Here is a 21188-nt window from a genome sequence, read left to right as displayed (position 1 = left end):
AAGGATAACTGCTGCACAGTCAGCTCTGTTTGTGCTGCACAACTATGTAAAAAGCTGCTTTTGTCATCTTAGAGAAGCTCAGCAGAAGAGGCATCGCTATCACAATGGAATACAGTTTGCAGCAGACCATTCATTTTTCACTCGAAGCTTATATGTAAACCAGAGTTGGCTTTTTCTGCAGAAGACAGTGGGAGTTTCCCATGTAAAGCTGCCGCTTCAACATCTCCACTTGGGGAAAAGATGGCATCATGTACTAAGGAACAGCAAAACAAGTCAACTCTCTACCCTGCCAAATATCTGACAAATGATGAAACCAACACATTCTGTCTCAGAAATACATTACCACACGCTACCACAAAATAAGTACTACGTACGAGGACAAACATTTATAAAAACTTTATGTTTTCCATCTAATATTGTTCATCTTTCCAATGCTCGGATAATGAACACAGCGTTACCACAATCGTTTTTACTGTCTGGCTTACAGTAACACTGAGGTGTCCCCCGATGATCTGTACATCATGCCAGTGTCACACTAATGCACAATGTAATATCTCAGCCCCAAGCAAATCTGCCTGAAAGACAACTGGCTGATGGGTGGAGGTAAATCCTAGCAGGTAAGAACTGCTTTGTGGTTGCAGGACTTCAGTGGACCTGCTCGATGATGCTTTGCACCTTCCACCAGAAGTAGAGGAATTCAGGTACCAGCATACTGCACAGAGGGTCTATTTTGTCCTTGCAAAGGCAGGAAATTAAAGCAACTTTTCACCACTGAGTCAGCACACAGTAACGGGTCAGTGGTTTACAGCAACCGTCACCACCAGAGGAATGACAACAGCAGCATCTCAACGCTGCCAGGACCAAATCATTAGGAAGAGAAGCCAAGGGAAAGAAGTCTGATCCTCTGACTCAAAGTGCTAACGGAGACCCAGCCTCTTCCATATTCAGAGTACAGAGCAGAACTACTCTCACTTTTTCAGATATGCCAACTGCCCAGTAGTCCTCACGAACATCTCATATATGATTTCTGAATCAGAACTGCCTGAATGGAAAAGGTGCACAAAAAAAGCTGTAAAGGAAGAAATACCCAAGAGTAGCTTTGATGGAAGAATCTACTTGTGGGACCTTTGGTAAAATCTCAGTTCAATAAGCTACCAACAGGGGTATTTCCACCTAGAGCCAGCACTGGATGAGAACTTTTACAGCAAAAGGAAGGAAACGAGGTTCTGCAAGAGGAGGTGTCAGGTCTGCTAACTGTGGGCAGATTCTGGAAGTTAAAGCAAAGGCAGCCATGCTGGCAACAGCATGCATCATAACCACGTTCTGCTTGCAGTAACCGAGAGGAACGCATTCTGTAACACAGCTATTAGTCTTTGTCAACTGAGATCCAAGTGAAAAGTTTGGGGATTATCCTGGGCCACCTGAGAGCGAGCGGCACAGTAAGCACAGCTCATATGGCAAGAACCTCAGTGCCATCCAGATGGATGTGAAAGCACTTCAGAAGAACAAATAGGACATGAAACTAAAGGATTCGGAAACAAGGGAAGGAAACAGAAATCACAACAACACTTCCACTAATTAGAAAAGAATACATACAATCTCAGACATGCAACAATCATGACATCTTATTGTAGAAACATCAGAAGAAAAGTTATTAGTTCTCTTATTAAAACAATTTCAAGCCTGAGGGAAGGACTGAAATTCTGGAGAATCACATGGATCCGGGCAGATGGGCTTTAACAAAGAGTGAACTAAATCAGCTGCTGTGATTGCTGCCACCCAGACTGAGGCAGTGAAGAGGAATCTGAAGAGAGTGCTTTACTGCAGAATGCTTGACATGCACACACACACACAGACGCTTACATACTTACATGAGGAGCAACTACACACCAGTCTATGTTATGCCTGCTTTTGTACCACTTCTGCTCAACTAAAAAAACACCTGCCTATGCTGCATGGAATTACACCTCTGGACAGCAGTTTTCAGCCAATAGCTCCTCAAATGGCTTAGATGAAGAACAACGTTATTTAGTAGCAGACAAAACCGACATCCATGAAATCTGTTTCAGAAAATGTGACTGAATAGCCACAGGTAGATAACCTCTCCCAGCAGGCCCTGCTGCCCAGTTACTATGCCACTCAGTCAAGAGAGGTGATCATGTGTAGAGATCTGCAAGAGATCACAGAAGGGCTCACACATCCACTTCAGGGAAAGTTCACTGAGGTGACAGCCCAGTGAAGGCAAGCAGAGCTAACGCTGCCCTGCGCTGCTCAGCGTGCCCCAGGCAGGCAGCGCTGCTAACAGCTGTGCTGGAAAGCATCGATAGGCATGGCAAGCTACAGCACAGCAGCAGGGACAAACTGTCCTTATCCCGAAACATTAAGCAAAGCTTCTGTTATAGCCTTGACGTCTTGAGGCAGATTTGGAAGACCACTAAGCATTGCCTCATCACTTTAACAGAAGAGTCACATGCTGCCTCCTGGGAAACTGTCTGAAGCCAACAGGTCAGCCTCAGCATTTTCATCGTTTGTTGTTATTGTTGTTCTATTTACTTATTACTGCAGAATATGCCGCAGGTTTCTTAGCACACACTGATAACTATCTTCTTTTCTCAGCCTTTTTTATGTTTAAAAGTTCAATACACGCACAATAAATTCATTGTCTCAAGAATCCGATGGATGAGCAGGAGTTATAAGCAGGAACATACTTTTTCCATTAACTATCACTATATTAAACAATAGGTACCAAGTAAAAATAGAAAAAGAAAGAAGAAAAAAGGCATTAGGATACAAAACAGCAAGGCTCTTCCCTTAAAATCCCTTCAAAGTGCATACTGAAATCACAGCCACTCTGCCATGGAATAAGGGATCTTGGATTTTAAATATGCCAACAAACCACAACCAAACAATGCATCCAAACCCTCCGTGCCCAACCCAAGCCCAACCTCACCAAAGTCAGCCAGGATCAAGCACACTCCAGGCCGGCACAACACGTCCCCGTTACCAGAAGCAACCTGCTCCCCTCACCACCATTTGTGCAGCACTGCACCAGCCTCATCCTCGCCCTGCACACCCCATTGGGTGCACCTCAGTCCAGTGCTGCATGGGCACCCGTCTGTGCCTGGGAGAAAGCAGCAGCGAGGGCTTGGGAGCAAACAGGACGGACTGTATTCTCCCTGTGGTGGAGATGGTCCATGACAGCAACACATTCACACCAAGCGGTTGGGTATCAGCTGAAGTCCCATGTGCTGGCCACAGGTCAAGGCCCAGGCAGTCCTGCTCTTCCCCTCAAGCACGTGGGTCCCATCACCGCTTTCACAGAACACCCAGTCCCAACCTCACAAGGAGCCAGCAGCCCAGGGCATCATCAATTAAAAGTCACGGAACGAATCACAGAATGGTTTGGGTTGGAAGGGACCAATCCAGTTCCAACCACCTGCCGTGGGCAGGGTTGCCATCCACTAGATCCGGCTGCCCAGGGCTCCATCCAACCTGGCTTCAAACACCTCAAGGATGGGGCATCCACAGCTCCTCCGGGCACCCTAGAGAAAAAGCCACTTGCTGTCACTGCTCAGCTCCGCAGGCAGGCACTCCCAGCACAAGGGGTGAGCAGGGGGCAGGCTGAAAGGCAAAACACCCAGTCCTGATCCACAGCTGATGCTGCGAAGCGCACCTGTGTACCACCCTACTTTACCCTACTTCAATTTGCCGCAGCAGCTCAGCATGATGATTCTATACATTTCTTTTCGAGTTCAAATGTCAGCATTTTTTGGAAAGCTGAGCAGTCACGGCCCTCTTGGGCACAAGCAGCAGGAGGCAGGAGCAGGTAAGGGCAGCAGTCAGCTTCACTCCTCCTGTGCTGCAAGATGAGGTGTTACACTAATACAGAAACCATACTTTCACCAGACATTCTACTTTGTATCACCGATTAAAGTGGCTCAGATTTCTTGCACAGTAAGACCGTATATGCAATAAAACTAACACAGCCACGCTGAATATTATTTCAATTGTAGTTTAATATTTACAAGGAATTTAAACAACAGCTCAGGCAATTAAAAGCGGTCTTGGAAACCTCTCTGCTGAGGAGTGAATTTCAGACACCACTCAAAGAGCTGTATGGCTGAAACTGTAAGACTGGGGGGTCACAGAAGCGAGTAGTGCTGACTGCAGGATCAGAACCCCTACTGAGCATGGATATCACTACTTTCAAGCTGATCTTTGAGAAGTAAATTATTATAAGTAGTAGTACGCACTGGCTGCTAGAAATAACCTTGCTAACTCACAAGCAATTACATTTATTACTGCATTGGTAGATTTAAAAGGGAATCGTTCCCACAGCAAGTCGGTATATTTGTTTATACCCATGCAGTTAATAGAAGAAAGAAATGCAATCACATCAACATAGCAGACAAGAAGTATCAACCCTGCAGATCAAGAAAGGGGCAAATGAAGTGTAGATTCACGCAGACATATCATTGAACCTGTCTTTGCCAGTGCCATCTATTTTCCTACAGTTCATGAAATTCTCCTCTTCTTACAGAGCCGCATTCTTCCACAGAGTGCCTATTAAAGACTGCACAACTCCTCTTTAACCAGAGTTTCTTACACGATTAAAAAGCGCTCTAAGTTTCTCAGGAGGAACTGTATTGAAATGAGAACAATTTATTTTGACTACAGCTAACCACCAGCATTCAAGACAAGACACCGAACTGGAAAGTGAGCAAAAAGCTACTTAACCAAATATAAATACAACCGCTGGAACGTTGTTTCAACAAGCATTTTCAAAGCATTCTTGATACGTAGGCAAATAAACCCAGGGCTTCTCAGTCAAGAAATAATGTTCTTAATCACTTTCCATTTGTGATGCAGGGAATATTTTTGGACCTGAACTGGTGACTCACACTGATACCAATGCACATTTGTCTCGAAGCAGGCTCCAACACCGCCCGCAGGACGGCTGTGCTGCTCGGATGCACTTGCAGACCGAGGGGAACAGACAGGGAGCCCCGCTGGCAGTTGCGCTGATCCAGACAAGCAGCGGATCTGAATCTGGATACACTGGAGCTGAACGTCTGTTCAGATCAACCCACTTTTAAAACAGCGATGAATCTCAGGGAAATTAGTATTTTGCTCCCCTACATACAAACATACTGCGGAGTCAGCAGTGTGGACTGAATGAGAGTCATCATACGGAATGACTTGTAACGCTAACATCATTAAAGCAAGACACAATACATGCCCGTGCTTCTTGCTCGTCACTTTGTCACTGGCATTGTAAGTAAAAAATAAGAAAAAGCTAAGAGAAAATTTCCCATACTGCTCAAAAGCTACATGAAAAATAAAGTTCTGGTAATATTTTTAGTATCGAACTGTAGCTGGCAACTTCTCCAACGCTTACTTGCACCGATTCACTTTTCAACAGTGATTTCAGCCTCACAGACAGTAACAGCACGGTGTCATCTCCGACCAACAGCCCAACAGCATTCCTAACCGCTTCTCCTCCCGATCACCACCCTTTGTGCTTTGATGCCGAGCAGGGCACGGAAACCAGGAAGCCGTCAGAGCATCCCAGAGAGCCACGGCTCGGACAGAGAATAAGCCAGACCGGTGCCGAAACCCCTTTTGACCTCCGTGATCCTCCACATCCATCCCTCCCGCGCTCGCGGCGAGAGGAAGGGGCCCAACGCGCTGCGGAGAGCGGCCGTGCGCCGGGAGCAGCGGCGGCGGAGTGCCGGGAGCGGCGGCCGTGTGCCGGGAGCGGCGGCCCAGCGCTTGACAGCTGGCAGGGTACGACCCGCGGCAGCGCGCAGGCCGGCCGGGCGCAGCCGCTCCCGCATTCCGCTCCTGCCCCCGGCAGCCCCCGCCGCCAGGCCGGCCCGGCCGCCTCCGCTTTTGTTCCGAACCCGCTCCGCGCTCTCCCGCCCGCGCTCCCTCCCTCCCCGCCCGCACACGGCCCCCGGCCGCGGCCCCGCCCGCCCGTCCGCGTCGCGCCGCCGGCCCCGCGCTCCGGCGGGGAAGGAGCGCGGCCCCGGCCGCGGGGCAGGGGCGAGGGGAGCCGGCCGGGCGCCCCGCGAGGCGCGGCCGGGACAGGACAGGGGCAGCGCCCGCACCCACCTCCGCCATGAGCCCGCGCCGGCCGCCGAGCCCAGGGCCGGGCCGCCTACCACGGGCGAGAGGCGGCCCCGCGTCCGCGGCGGGGAACGGCGGCGCCTCCCGACAGCGGCGGCGACAGGGCCTCGCTCTGGGCCGGACTCCGCCGCACAACTTCCGGAGCACGGCGGGAACGCCTTCCGGGGCGGCCCGGCCCCGCCAAGCCGAGCACGGACTCGCTGCCGCTCGCCGTAGGTCCCTCGGCCGGCGCCGGCTCGCAGGCCGACGGGCGCGGCGAGCCCGGGGCGGAGCGGCTTCGCAGCCTGCAGTTGAACGTGAATGTCTGTGTACTTAATGTCACACACGCGCAAACCGAAGGCTTTGCCCGCGGTGACCTGCGCAGAGCCCTCACCTTCCTCCGGGGTGGTGCTGGAAGCGCTTCCCTCCCGCTGCGTCCGCCTTCTGCAGTCCTGTTCTGGCTCCAGGCCTCTCCACCCGGCAGCGCCCGGCTCTTGTGAGCTCACAGAGCTGCTCCGTGCGTCCTGCCTTCCCAGCAGCGTGTGACTGCTGGTAGGGTTGTTGCAGCCACCTGAAGTCTCTCGGCAAGGAGGTGGGAGCGTCTCGCCTTGTCGGGGCTAATCTTAGGTCCTCTCTCCCGACAGCGGCCACAGCAGTGCTCCCCTACCCGGCACCACCTGTAGGAGTGTGGGAGCTGGAGAAGTGAATGCCTTGCAGGGATTTTCACCGGCTGCACGAGCTGGAAAGCTGGTGATGCCTGCAAGGGAGTGGGAACACGGCTGTTGTTCAGGGCTTGTGCCGTGGCAGCTGCTGGCTGCTGTGCATGTGAGCCCGTGCTCTGAGATCTGGATGGAACAAGGGTAGGGGATGAGATTTTGCTGTAGTTGGGTCACATAATGTGAAGGCACAAGCAAACGTGGTTATCTAATATGCTGTATGTGCTCATGTCCCATAAATGTAGCATCTGTCATGGGCTACAAAGCAACACGCTGCTCTCAAGACAGACATCTGCAGCGCTGATGCGTCCTTTGGGTCCTTTGATATGCAGACTCACCTTTAAGTTGGCTGTCAGCTCAGCTGCCGTTGTTGGTCTCAAACTGTGAGTCTACATCCAAGCAAGTATTACAATACTGCAGTTTTCCATAACCTCCTCAGCAGCATCTGGATAAGCGACGAAAAAGTCTGCACTGCTCTTTTCTGTTGGATCTTTTTTTCCTGCTCCCTCTAGCTCTCATCATGCCTTCACCTGCTCATATAAGCAACTGTATGTCAAGTTTGCTTCCAGGCTGGGTAGCACATTGCCTCTTTGACAGTTAAGTTCTCCATCTTCTACTGGTTGCTGGTCTTATCTACAATGATTTTTCGTCATCCCAAACGGAGATGACTGCATGCCCATTGAGGTGCACTATAGATGCTGTTCTTTTGAAAACTGAACATCTGCTTGCAGCTGTCTACAAATTATGAGCCAACGTTGCTTTAAATCCTTTCATGGCATCTTCAATTCTGTTCCAGATCGCTCTAAATTTTCTTTTAATCAACTTTGAAATCAGAGACGACTTCTGTTTTTCCAAATATCTCACTCTGCTGCTGCTAATGCCACCTTTAAAGCTTCCCGTCAGCAGTTGGCCCATAGCTAAAATTTGCATAGTTACTATTTTAGTAACTAAACATTTCAGTGTTTACTTGGGCATTTCATATACGGCCTTTTAATATACAGTGGCTACTGGAGGTGCTAAATACATGGTTTTCCGTGGCAACAGAATTCATCATTCTGTAATTCATAACTGGTTTACTCAAATGTTGAGCTACGTGTGCTATTTTTAACTACTACTTAGAGCAACTCTTCTATTATTAATGTCACTTTTGCCCCATATTAAAATTTTCAGGTTAATAACTCTTTTTTATTATTATTTAAAAACGAGGAGGCCATAGAAATATTTTGGAAAGAGTCTTTGGAGAAGAAAGGAGGTTGAACCACATGAGTTATGCTGTAGCTCGTGTTTCCAGCAGCACTCATTTCACAGTTACGGTGTCTTTCAGTGTTGGTTCACAGACTCACGTCATTCCAGTTCCTGGATTCTTACAAGAAGGGACCAACACTGTGGGATTTATCATGGAATTTGGACTAGCAGATTATTGCCCTTGTCTGTAACCTACTTTAAAAATTAAAGACTATTCAGCTCTGTAATCAAGAGAGCAGCCCAATCGTATGTTAAATTTTATCAGTAGATTTATCTCATTAATGAAGTTCTCCTTTACTCATCTTGTACTCTTAAAGCCTGGGTCTGACAAGGAAGGGACTCTGAGGGAATTGAATGCCAGATTGTGTTTCTGGAGTGTCCTTTGGAATCTATCCCATTTCACATCTTCTCTGATGGGAAGCCCTTTCTGGTCAACGTGAGTTGTGTATACCTCAGCATCAATACTGATCAAAGCCTCGAAATATTTTTGGAGATGGATACGGTTCGCATCCTAAATGTTTCAGCTACAAACTGAAACATAAAGGAGTGAACGGTTTCTCCTAAAAATAAAACTGTAGCAACAGCTTCGTGACAAATCACAGCAATTTGCAGTCGTTTTACGTGGTGAGGGACAAGGCCTTTGATATTGCTACAGGCACCACCTAACTCAGCTGTAGGTGAGGGCTGTTATATAATAGTGCCTTTCAGGGTTTGTGACTCAGCAGCAAAAGCGTGTTCCTGGCTGAAATGTGCTACAGAACCTCGCTCTCTTTCTCTGCTGTAAGACGCTACCTAGGAGTGGAATTTTATTCTATCGGTTCCAAAATCCATTTGACGCTAACAAAAACTTATTAAGAAAAATGAAGAAAGTCTATAGCAAACGTTTCAGGAGCTGCAAAACAGATTTACAAAGAGAGAGCGCGGGGCTTATTGTGCCAGCTGAACAGAGCAACACTGGTCACATTCTGCCTCTCCTCATGTGTGGCATGCTAAGTAGAATGACCCTTTGTATGTCAAATCAAGAAGTTGTTGTTTTCACAGTCAAACAAAGCCCTTGCATACAGTGAGGGCCGTATAGCAGCCACTTATGGCCTGATCTGCACTTCTTCGGAAAAGAACCTATCCCCAGAGAGTTAATACTATTTTTTTTTTTTCTCAGAAGTATAAAATTGAGCCAATAATTTAAACCAGTAGTTCACTGCTTCATTAATATTTTTATCATAACTTAAGTTGTCAGTGTTTCAGTTAAAAATGGAAAAGAAAAAAAGAAATCTAATGGTAAGTAGAGACATGTTGCCTCTGGACAGTTTAATTCACATAATGAAACCTCTCCTGAAATGACTGCTGGAATCTGACAAACCTTCTGTACTTATTCCTGTGACGTTCAGGGAGGAGTGAGGCAGGAATTACGCAGATCACTGTTGGTACTGCAGTTTCTTTTTCCTCAGATATATACATTGGCTTCATCTTGCACCCATGTACCTCTGTGTGCCTCTGATATGGTTAGAGGATTCATGAGCTTTAAGTAATGTGCTGTGATTGAGATGATGCTTGTTGCTGTGAGTACTGATCTATAGAATTTCACGGAATCATAGAATCATCAAAGTTGGAAAAGACCACTAAGCTCATGAAGTCCAACCATCAACCCAGCACCACCATGCCCACTAAGCCATGTTCCTCAGTGCCACGTTTGCTCTTTTCTTGAGCACCCCCAGGGATGCCGACTCCACCACCTCCCTGGGCAGCCCAATTCAATGCCTCACCACTCTTTTGGAGAAGAAATTTTTCCTAATGCCAAACTTGAACCTCCCCTGGCACAGCAGGAGGCCATTCCTTCTCATCCTATCGCTGTTACATGGAAGAAGAGGCTGATCCCCACCTTGGCACAACCTCCTTTCAGGTCATTATGGAGAGTGATCTGGTCTCCCTTGAGCCTTCTTTCTCCAGAGCACACAATCCCAGATACTGAAGTGAGTAGCGAAAGCCTAATTTTAAACTCAGGTATTTTCTCTGACCTTATTTTAGGCTAAGCTTACTAGCTGAGATCTTGTGTATTTTACTCCTTCAGATGCTGGATACTTAGTCCCGTGCCCATTTGAACACTGAAAGTCTCAAAGCCATTATTACTGCGAGTGAAGCTGTCTCTTGGGCCACCCAAGTTCTACAAATTCAGTTTGCTTCACAAGTAAATGTTCTGCTTAACTGAATTGAACTGTTTTCATTTCCCCCAACAAAGGCTGCCACATGCAGCTCCCGTAACTCCTTGCTGGCTGCTTCCCAGGAGCAGCACCAATGTGCTGACTGCAGAATGTGTGCATGGCTGTTTCTAACTAGCCCATGATAACCAAGTAGGATGTAGATCTAATTCAAGCTAAAAGAAAGCTACACTGTGTCACAATAACATTTGAGAACAGATTTTGTCAGACAAAAGCAAGGAAATTCCATGTGAAGACGGCTGCTATGCCCTTCTTTCACCCCCTGGTGTTGCAGTGTTTCAGGGCCTCAGAGCTGTGCACGTTTAACTGTGAAGTTTGTACAAAACAGTGTTTGAAGAGCATCAACACAATGTCAGATTTTTAAGAATTAGGCAACTTGTGCAACTGCAAATGGACTCCCTTGCGAGCGCGAAGTAGAGGGAATTAACGACGTGTAATCATGCTTAATTTTTGCAGTTTGGAAACCCTTCCTCAATCAGGACACGCAATGGATGCCTCTCACAGGAAAAGGCAGCTGGTTATTTTAAATCTCTGCATGCAGCATGTGCCCTTTGCCTCATTTGTTTATTCATTCAGTGAGTAACTACTTGGGTATTCTTAGGGCATTTGTCATTGTATTAGTTGATATGTCATTAGCATTAGTGGGATTATTTCTGCATTCTGTCTTCCAGAGGAAGAGTTATAGCTGCATGTTACTTACAGGGGAGCATGGGTTAGGTATGCGGGGGCTTTGTGCTGCATAGCTTGGCACTGTGGCACTGATCATTATAAGATCGTGCTGCTTGGTGGAGTTGGTGGTTCTCAATCCAGGTTTCCCACATGGTGTGTGGTGGAGGCAGCTGGAGGAATGGGATCACGTGGGATCCAAACAAGAAGCTGGCTAAACTTCTCCCTGCGAGAGATTGGTGACATTTGTGTGACTGCAGGCACAGCACTTGGATTTAGTGCCAAGGAATCTTGGAATATAGTGCTCTGTTGCATCCCATGAGCAGGGATGGTGACTGCTGCTGGAAAACTGGCAGATGGACTGTGCACGTTTGCCTTAGCTGCAAATTTGGGAATTTGGAAACTCTGGGTTAGGACCACACTGCAAACTCATGGCGAAGATGCTGACAAATGGTCCATTTTACCAACTTCACTATAAGGGAGGTGCTTCAATGCTAAATGAACTGGTTAGTACAGCTGCAACGTTTACAGTGTCTCTCTTGATACCCTCAAAAGTAAAACTGAGTCTCAAAGAGCTGCATGGTATATGGTGGAGTTCACTTTTGCACATTAGGTGTTTATGGGTACTCCTTTATGCAAGACACGAATTTGAGGGGTAGGATAAACCTTCCTTTTCCTATAGTTTGATAATTAGAAAACCCAAAACTTCAGCTACCTGGTTTTGGTTTCATCCTCTATCTGTGAAAATATAAATTCCTATTTTCCTTCACCTGGGGAGTGCTATAAGCATCAGACAGTTATTACTGCTTCCTTAAACCTACCCACTGACATTATGTAGTTGTGACTGACTATGCCAGACCCTTAGGAACAGGACTGGGTTGTTGGGAATTACATACTGAAGCAGTCACTGAAATGAGAATTTATGGAATGTGAGCACCTCATAGCTGGAAAGCAGCTGGGTGAGTGTTTAAGGATCATAAATGTTCACTTTCAGTATTGGAGACCTCTGACTGATGTAGTCTTGTCTCAGGTCAAACAAGCAGATCAGTGACAGGGAGCTGGGGTGAGGCTTTGGCATATAGACAAGTACGTCAGACCATGGAAAAATCAACATCGTTCCTTGTAGATAGAAAAAGCTTTGTCATTATGAAGTCCTTTGACAAAATGAGCAAACTGATAAACCAGGGTGATAAAATGATTTCAAAAGAGCTTTTGGCACAATTCCACGCCAATGCTGCTAAAGAAAGTTAGCAGTCATAGGTTCAGAGGGAGGGCTGTCTTGTGAGTCGGTAACTAGCTGAAGGAGAAGGGTTAATGGGAAGCAATAAATAGTCATTTTTTACACTGCGGGAAAGTTACGATCAGACTCCCACAAGGATTCATGCTGGGGCCTGCACTGGTTGGCATGTTCAAAATGGTCTTGGAAGGAAAGCGAGTAAGGAAGAAGCACAGTTTGCTGCTGATGCAAAATCCCATACAGTAGAGGAACATTAAGCTGACAGTAAGGAGCTTTGGAAGGATCCCATCCTGCTGAGCCTGGGCGTGAAACTAGAGGCTGAAATTCAGTCTCAATAAATGTAAAGAGATGCGTATGGGCAAAGCCAATCTTAATCATGAGTGTGTAGTTCTACAAGTGATATTACTGCAGAGGAAGGAGTTCCTAAGTGTCTCTGTAGGTGGTTCTTTGGAAACTTCATTGCCAGCTCCAAGTAAAAAGAAATATCAGGAATTATTTGAAAGGGAAGATGGAATGGAGCAAAAAGCGTTGTGATACCTCTGTGGGGATCAGTTGTATGGCTACAGCTAGAAAACAGCATAAACTTGGTTTTCCCATGTCAGGAAGAAGGTGAATGCAGCGTAGACAATGGTTTCTGGTTAAGACATGATTGCCAGCACCAGAACTTTTCAGATTGAAGAAGACCAAGTGGACAATGCGTGAGTGATTGAGGGAAAGCGACTGAATTGTGGAGAGGAGGTAGGGAGCTGTCGTAAACTTCTAGCAAGTGGTAATAACAGAGAACTGGTTTAGAGCAACCAAAAGGCAGTGTCTTTTGCAGATGCTCCGAATTCGAGTATGGATCTTTGCTTCCAGAATGTAAAGGCTAAAACTATGGTTGCTTTAAAGAAGGGATTAGACTCAAAGGTGCTGTTGGCAGCTGGCAAATGAAACAAGGCAAGGGAAACACTGCTAATGTATGGAGTTGTTTTTATTTTAATTTTTGACAATGAATGTGGTCAAGTATGGAAGAAGTCGCCCAGAGTTGTGCAGCTGCTATCCTGGCAGATATTCCAAGCTTGGCTGGACATGGTCCTGAGCAGTCTGCCCTGCTGCCCAGCCCTGCTTTGAGCAGCTGTGTGTACATGACTCCATACACTATGTTCGTGGATAGAAGTAGAATATTTTGGGTCTAGGTTAACTGATCCATGTTAAGTGTAAGAACACGGTGGGGACAAGGCACTCTGGTGTATCGTTAGTTAGACACAGTGATGGGGGAAGGGCATAGCATGTGCTGCCATGGCACGTAATGCAGTTGTGTGAGCACACATTTTCCACTTCTGGATCAAGAAGGCATGCAAAAAGATGTTCTTCATCTTCATTTCCATAACTAGGGTCAGTGCTTCTTAGTATTTGGGTTAAGATTTTCAGGTGATAAGGTAGCCCTGTGCTCTTTGTGACTGTTTATGTTCTGCAACTGGCATGCATGGCATGAACAAACAATTCACACAACGAAAGTACTCCAAACTGCCCACCACTGCTTTCCCCTCTAATAAGAACTTTTCTGCGTAAGATGCAGACCATGCTACAGCTCTGCAGCTGAACTCAGTGTATTCACATGCAACAGTCATGGAAGAAGCTGAGTTCTATAGTTTTAAAGAACAAATGCACTTTAATTTTTATTCAGGCCTGCCTGCAATTAAGCTGAAGGGTTTGCATGTCTGCTAGTCTACATGTGGGTAGAAAGGCAGTGAGGTTAAGATAATAGGCTTAAAATGTATTCTCAGAAAACATTTAAAACCACAGTAGGGTGTGATTGTATGCAAATAAGTATTTTTGCAATAGCAGATTAAGCACCTTATGGAATTTGTATGGAAAGCTGCATGCTTGTACATGATGCAAAGTATGATTAAGCACCGGTGTGTGTGGAGTTTTTGCCTTCGGTAAAAAAAAAAATTAAGGCAGATTTAAATCAATCATTGGCTTTCTCAGTCTTTACACAGCGTAAGCTGTAAGTTATGAATGGTGATTATAAGAGAGAAAATGTTAAAAATAACATTTCTTTTTCCCCCCTGGGTCTGCATCCTTAAAGCGTATGTCCTGCTGTGGTTGCTAGGCCAGAAAAAGCATTGCACTTGCAGAAGGTCTCTGCTGTAGGATGGCAACGCAGAGGATCTGCAACAGGGAGAAAAGAAAACTGGTGAACGATGTCTTCCTAATACAGCTATTCTGGTGTGCATTTTGTCATCAGCTTACAGAGCTACAGAATGTCTTACAGAGTGGTTTTTATAGGACCACCTAGAGCACCTTTCTGATGCTTTTCATGTACGGATGGATTAATCATTCCAGATTCTGGCTCTGCTGTATTTTTTTTTTCATGCTCAGAGATCATTAAAATGTCTGAGATGCAGCAAAATCAGAGCTAATTGTGTTTGTTTCCATCCAGTATTTTTTCCTATCTGGGTAGAACAGATATATCCATTTGTTTGAGTTAATCTTGATGTAAATATTGAAGTAATTTGGCCCCACGCTGCCACTGTGCAGTTTGCCTGGGGAAGAAATGCAAGAAATAAAAGCTTCTCCAAAGAAGTCTAATTGTCAAGTTGAAAACCAGCAAAATGCACTCTCTTTCTGCCTTCCCAAACAGCTCTGCCTGCTCAGCAATAAACGTGCAGAGGGAACTTGAGCTCACCCTGGCAGGGTTATTCTCCTTTCCTGCCTCTTCATCATAATTTGTTAGTGAAAGCAGTGGTCAGAGAAAGTGTAAGATCAGCAGTTCTGAGCACTGGTGCTTCAGGCTTTGCTCTCCTTCATCCCACATACTCTGAAAGCACAACTTGAATTGTGTGGAGAGCTGAGCATTGGGACTGAGAGAGGCAGAAGAAAGGTGGAGGACTGTGGAGGATCCCACTGGGCCTTCTGCTGAAGGGTCCCACCCTGCTCAAGGGAGAACTCCATTTCTGAAACCACTGCCAGACTGCTGATCAGAGCCTGATGTCCTAAGAGAAGAAAAACATCAATGTCGTTATTTATCCCCACTGTGTAAGGAGTAGGCTCCTTCAAGAAAGAGAGAACCTTCAAACCAACGTGAGCAGAAACTGCTATGTGAAGGCAACGGGCCATCCGATGAGAGCAACTGCTCCAGCCCCAGTACGATAACACTGGGCATGTTCCCTCAGAGGAGGCACAGCACAAGAAAGGATGAAGTATGGCAAAGCAGAATTATTGGTAATAGGATGTAAAGGTGCTTGTGCAGTGTCTCGTTTTCAACTACTGTATTATTTTTCAGCTTTAGAACCGCCAAAATTTGCACGTGCAGCTGGTATGAGCAAAGTACATAATTGCTTGAAATGTGGGAAATAAAAGTAGACTTGTTAATTTAATGGTATTCTAAGTAATAAATATTTTAGCAGAAATAATTATATTTCCCTTCAATTACTTTCAACAACATAGATTTTAAGCCAAATCAGGGACGGGATCAAAGTATGTACCACCATCACTCTCTTACATAGGAAAATGTGTGCAGAGGAGCCTGGAGGATGGAGACCACGGAATTCTTCTCAGGATGGCCTGGCTCAGGTGGGACCAACCAACTGCTATAGGGGGATACTCAACCCTTCTGTTGGTTCATCCATACTGCCTCGTAGCAGGAGGAGGGAAGGATGACAGAACAGCTTTTGCTTTAACAAGGCATGAAAACAATGACTTGCTTTTAAATTTAAGAGCCCTAAAGAAATAGATCTTCCAGCTGAAGTAAAAAAAGTTAAAATTCATGAGACTTTGACTCTTGAGGAAGCTCATCCCGCTGTTAAGAATGATTGAGCTCGCTTGTGGCAGAACAAACAGGGCTGGTAACTGTGGCCTGCAGTGATCTGTGGTGGTTTTTCCTTCTCTCTCATGCCATCATCCCTCCCCAGGTTGGTTCAAGGAGTTGCTCGCATCAGCACTCAGGGCAGGTGGCATAACCTCATCTCATTTAAGATCCATTTGTCAGTGCAAACCTCCGTGTGACAACCTGAAGTGTTGAGTCTTTTTGTTCTGCATTCAGAATCGGTTGATGCAGGATTAGTTTGCCAAAAATGAAGTGAGGTGCTTAGAGCTTCTGTTCTGACATTTTCTTCCCAAGGCGATTTGCTTCCACACCAAACAACTGCATGTCTTCTCCATCTCCCCAGCTCAAAGCTGTTTTGATACGAATGGGAGATTGTCAGAGAATTTGGGCTAAAGTCTAACTTCCTTTTTTAAAACCAGAAGAACAATCTCCATTCCAGAGTCTGCCAGGAATCCTATTCTTTTAAAAACAAACCTACTTTTTTAAAGGTAGTGAAACCCATAGCACAGCAGTCAGTCACATCTCTTACCCACTCCAAACAGGCTGAGTTAGAATTATAGGATCACAGAATTGTTTGAGTTGGAAGGGACCTTTAAAGTTCATCTAGTCCAGTTCCCCTGCAATGAGCAGGAACACCTACAGCTACATCAGGTTGCTCAGAGCCCCCCCCAGCCTGACTTTGAATGCCTCCATGGATGGGGCATCCACCACCTCTCCAGGTAATGTGGTCCAGTTGCCTCACCACCCTTACTGTTAAAAACTTTGTCCTTATATCCAAGCTAAACCTCCCCTCTGTTAGTCTGAAACCATTTCCCCTTGTTCTATCACAACAGACTCTACTGAAGAGTCTGTCCCCTTCTTTCTTATAGCTCCTTTTTAGATACCAACAGGCTGCCCTCAGGTCTCCCCAGAGCCTTCTCTTCCCCAGGCTGAACAGCCCCAGCTCCCTCATGCTCTGTCGCCCCACAAGGATTTGGACTGCTCAAAATGCTTCTTCAGATCAAAGCGAGTGAAGGCGATAACCTTAGAGCTGAAGAACACCACTTACAGCTCCAGTACACCTCTGCAATTTATTACACCACCCATCCTATACTGACCATTTATCTTGCAGTCTCCAGGCCTGGAACCGTGCCTGCATGCTTTCCATGTGCACCACGCAGTATTCTCAGGGTGCTATATAAATAATAATACAGCAGCAGAGAAGGGAACTGTTCCCAGTGGAGCAATCCACAACTGAGCGAACCTTTCAGATATTATGGAACAAAGCCAGCATTACTTCAAAAACTTTTTTTTAAAGACAAAGTCAGTCAAATGCCTAAATTAAAATCCCACTCAATTGCTTTGATCTTATCAGATGCAATATCTGTAAGTTCATTTAATAAGGCGCTCATGCATTTTATCTTCATGCTTAATTTAAATATGAGAAGCAAACGCATTTTATATAGTTGTTATTCTCCAATTACTACAAAAGCTTCTTAGAATCTTTGATCATGGGAATGTTATTTCAAATCCAGTTCTGCTCCACAATTACTAAATCTCTTCACTGAAGTTAGTTTGGATGCAATTCTGGCCCAACAGGAGTGAGCTGCAGGCAGTCCTTGGGAAGCTGAATGGCTGCGGGATAGCGAAGAGATGACAGTGCACCAAGTAACTGAGTTGATTTATTCGTTGGTAGTATTTTTTGAGGCAGAAATTCCAACCAAAGCTGTAATGATGGAAAGTTGGCGTCTGACACAGCGATATAACAACGATTTACCGTTACAAACAGATTACAGAATGATACTGTTACTAAGAAGAAAACGCATAAAGTCGTGAATTTTGTTTTTGTATCAGAGCCACTTCAGTAGAGGTTCAGCCTCAGGGTTTGGGTTTGTTTGGGCATTTTTGGCACAGGGTGACACAGGTATAGTGGCTACCAACCAGGCACAGAGCACTGCTTATGTACGAGTGTTAGATGACCACGAGATGTGTTCGGACATACTGCACAGCCCATCTCAGAACTGAGGTAAAGCTGAAGCTAGCGGACTGTAGTGTCAGATACAACTGGGATTAACAGCAGCAACGAAGCAAGTTCTTTTTGTCTTACAGGTCTTTGTTTTCTACTGTTTGACGAGAGTGATAAAGGAGCTGTAGCACAGAAATGGGGAGGAAGGAGGAACTTATGAAGGGCAGCTCTTCGGGAAAATATACAAAATACACTGCAAGAAAATGCAAAGTCCATGTGAGGGCACACAGCGGCAACGGCTGGGTGGCAAATGGAAAAAACTGTTTCTTTAAACTTACACAGAGGTGGCTACCAGGCTTCTGAGAGCTTTAGCTTAATCCTTGTGAAGGAATGCTGTAAAGTCTGCCTATCGTGACATATAAAACATTACAGAAGTAAGTGGCCTTTCAACTGAAAACGTGGCGTCTCCATTTACTGATTTATTACCTCCATCCACCAGAGGTCTGAGTGGAACCCATTTCACAAGCTCAAAGTCAGGCTGCCTTAGTGAAGGATGAAGCATTTCCAGCTCCAAACACACAAGCAGGACGCCGTGAGCACTCATACTGCATGGGATCAGATTAGACTGTAAACAAACTTTAATTAAATTTCACTTTTTAGGCAGTGAAACCATGAAAGCTTTTACTGCTTCTCCGTTTTAAAAACGCACACACTGTGTCGATCTGTTCCGAGAACACAACACAAATGCATACAAAGTAATTTAATCGTCTTTACAGTAATGACTTTGCTCCCGCCTTTTATCCTTGATGAAACAAAACCAAAAAGCAACACTAGAAAGAATTCACAGCCTTAGAAATGTATCTTCTCTATCCTCAGCAAATGCACAAGAACTAGGACTCCATGCTTGTTTGTTAATAAAAAGTAAGCAGAACTTGAAACACAATTTAATTAATACAGCTAGATCACATTAGCTGTTTGAGATTGCAAACAGATCCTTGACTGCAAAATACTGTAGAATGAGTCTAGCAGGAAGCAGGACTAGCAGACAGAGCAGTGACGAGATACTCAGAGCACTCAATTGCTGTCCCAGACTGCTGCCTGAGGCCCAGCAGTTGACTGTGCACCAGAGCTGTTTTGCACTCTGTTTACATTGCCCACAGCATGTCTGTCAATGGCTCAGTGTCTGGATGGAGATCAGTGACACGTGGTGTCCCTCAGGAGTAGGTACTGGGACCAGTGCTCTTTAACATCTTCATCAGTGACATCGACAGTGGGATGGAGTGCACTCTCAGCACATCTGTGAATGACACCAAGCTGTGTGGTGCAGTCAACACACCTGAGGGACAGGATATCATCCAGAGGGACCCAGACAGGCTCCAGCAGTGTGCCCAAGAGAACCTCATGAGGTTCAACAAATTCAAGTGCAAGTTTTGGTGCCTGTGGAGTGGTAACCTCCCCCCCCCACCCCATCAGTACAAGCTGGGAGATGTAAGGATGGAGAACAGCCCCGCTGAAAAGGACTTGGGGGTATGGCAACTGGATGTGAGCCAGCAACATCCTCTTGTAGCCCAGAAAGTGAACCTTATCCTAGGCTGTATCAAAAGAAGCGTGGCCAGCAGGTCAAGAGAGGTGATCCTGCTCATCTGTTCTGCGCTGGTGAGGCCTCACCTGGAGTACTGCATGCAGATGTGGAGTCCTCAGTACAGGAGAGACACAGACCTGTTGGAGTGCGTCCAGAGTAGGGCCACAAAAATGATCCAAGGGATGGAACACCTCTCTCATGAGGACAGGCTGAGAACTGGGACTGTTCAGCCTGGAGAAGAGAAGGCTGTGAGGTGATCTGACTGCAGCTTTACAGTGTCTAAAAGACAACTGTAAGAAAGAAGGGGACAGTCTTCTGCAGGGCCTGCTGTGATAGGACAAGGCGAAATGGCTTCAAACTAACAAAGGGGAGATTTAGATTGGATATAAGGAAGAAGTTTTTTTACAGTAAGAGTGGTGAGGCACTGCAGCAGGTTGCCCAGAAAGTTGGTGGATGCCCCATCCCTGGAGATATTCAAGGTCAGGCTGAATGAGGCCCTGAGCAATCTGATATAGCTGTAGGTGTCCCTGTTCAGTGCAGGGGAGTTGGTGTAGGTGATAGGTGACCTTTAAGGGTCCCTTTCAATTCAAAAGTTTCTATGATTCTACGGTCCTTCAGTGACCATGGCAACAGCAGCCTTCACCTAACACTGACACTCCTGGCTGGCGACATACTCATTTACTCAGGCTGTAACCCACTTTTAATATCCTTAGAATAGAGACGGTGACAGTTTCAGCTCTAAAAAGAATACTTCATTTGTCGTTTTCAGTGTCCGAATCACTATGTTATATTTTGGTTTTCTTTTGCCTGATCCCTGTCTCATTCTAGTGACCTCACGCAGATCTGACTCTATGCTATGGTGAATAGCAGTGATGGAGAATGCCATCTTGACTTCATGGTTATGAAGCTGCACAAAGCATGAAATGAAGATTCAGACTTCCTCAGGAAACTCTTCTCTAGTCTAGAGGTTGAATGCTCTAACTACTACACGGCCTTCAGCACAGAAACCAGGCAATAACATCTACAGTTAGCCTTAAGACCCTCAGACCTAACTTTTGAAGATTCTTCATGTTAGCTACAGAGAGTTGAAGAGATTCAGGACCTGAATTGAGCTTTAGGTGGGACACGGTCATCACTGGGGTCAGGACAGTGATTAAAACAAAAATTACCCAGATTATTGCTTTAATAAGCATAGGCATGAAGAGAGTATGAAATAAGATGTGAGGTTTGCCAAGTGTTGCAGAACTAGACATTGAAGAGTGTATTGATCTCTTCAGGTGGAAGTGCTGACAAAGCAGTCACCAGTGGAACAGATTAAAATTGTTTCTGTCCTAGAGGACAGAATTCCCCACAGCTGTGAGAATAAAAAGTGCCAGCCACTCATTTAACATATAAGCACCCTATAAAGTATAGTAATTACCCGGGAGGAAGAGGGCAAATACTACATATTCCAATGCAAATGAGTTCTTTTGGTGGCTTAATCTCGGCTTTCAATAGGCTTTTCCTCTGGAAGTTGGTCAGGTGCATAGGAAGGCGGTGTTCCATCCGAAAATCACACGATTTCACGTTTTACCTTTTCCTACTTTTAAATGGAAATACTATGAATGTAGCATAAGTGAACGCTTAAAGAAGTCCCAATTAGTTACAACAAGAATTTCTCAT

At 45.7% G+C, this 21188-nt stretch overlaps 1 protein-coding gene across 2 annotated transcripts in view; it reads right to left on the bottom strand.

Moving 5' to 3' along the window:
- FRS2 (fibroblast growth factor receptor substrate 2) overlaps positions 1-6656 on the bottom strand; it is a 51870-nt gene extending 45214 nt beyond the window's left edge. Inside the window, exon 1 of one of the 2 annotated variants that reach the window (XM_015281751.4) lies at positions 6503-6656. The gene's annotated coding sequence lies outside the window, so the exon portion shown is untranslated. Of the gene's footprint in view, positions 1-6114; positions 6242-6502 lie in introns of those variants that run through there. The other variant, NM_001199626.3, reaches the window with a different exon arrangement.
- Between the last annotated feature and the right edge of the window lie 14532 nt (positions 6657-21188).

The sequence above is a fragment of the Gallus gallus genome, chromosome 1 (genome assembly GCF_016699485.2).
Source record: "Gallus gallus isolate bGalGal1 chromosome 1, bGalGal1.mat.broiler.GRCg7b, whole genome shotgun sequence".
Taxonomy (NCBI): domain Eukaryota; kingdom Metazoa; phylum Chordata; class Aves; order Galliformes; family Phasianidae; genus Gallus; species Gallus gallus.
The sequence above is the reverse complement of the archived record's forward strand: the minus strand, read 5'-3'. Positions and strand labels throughout refer to the sequence as shown.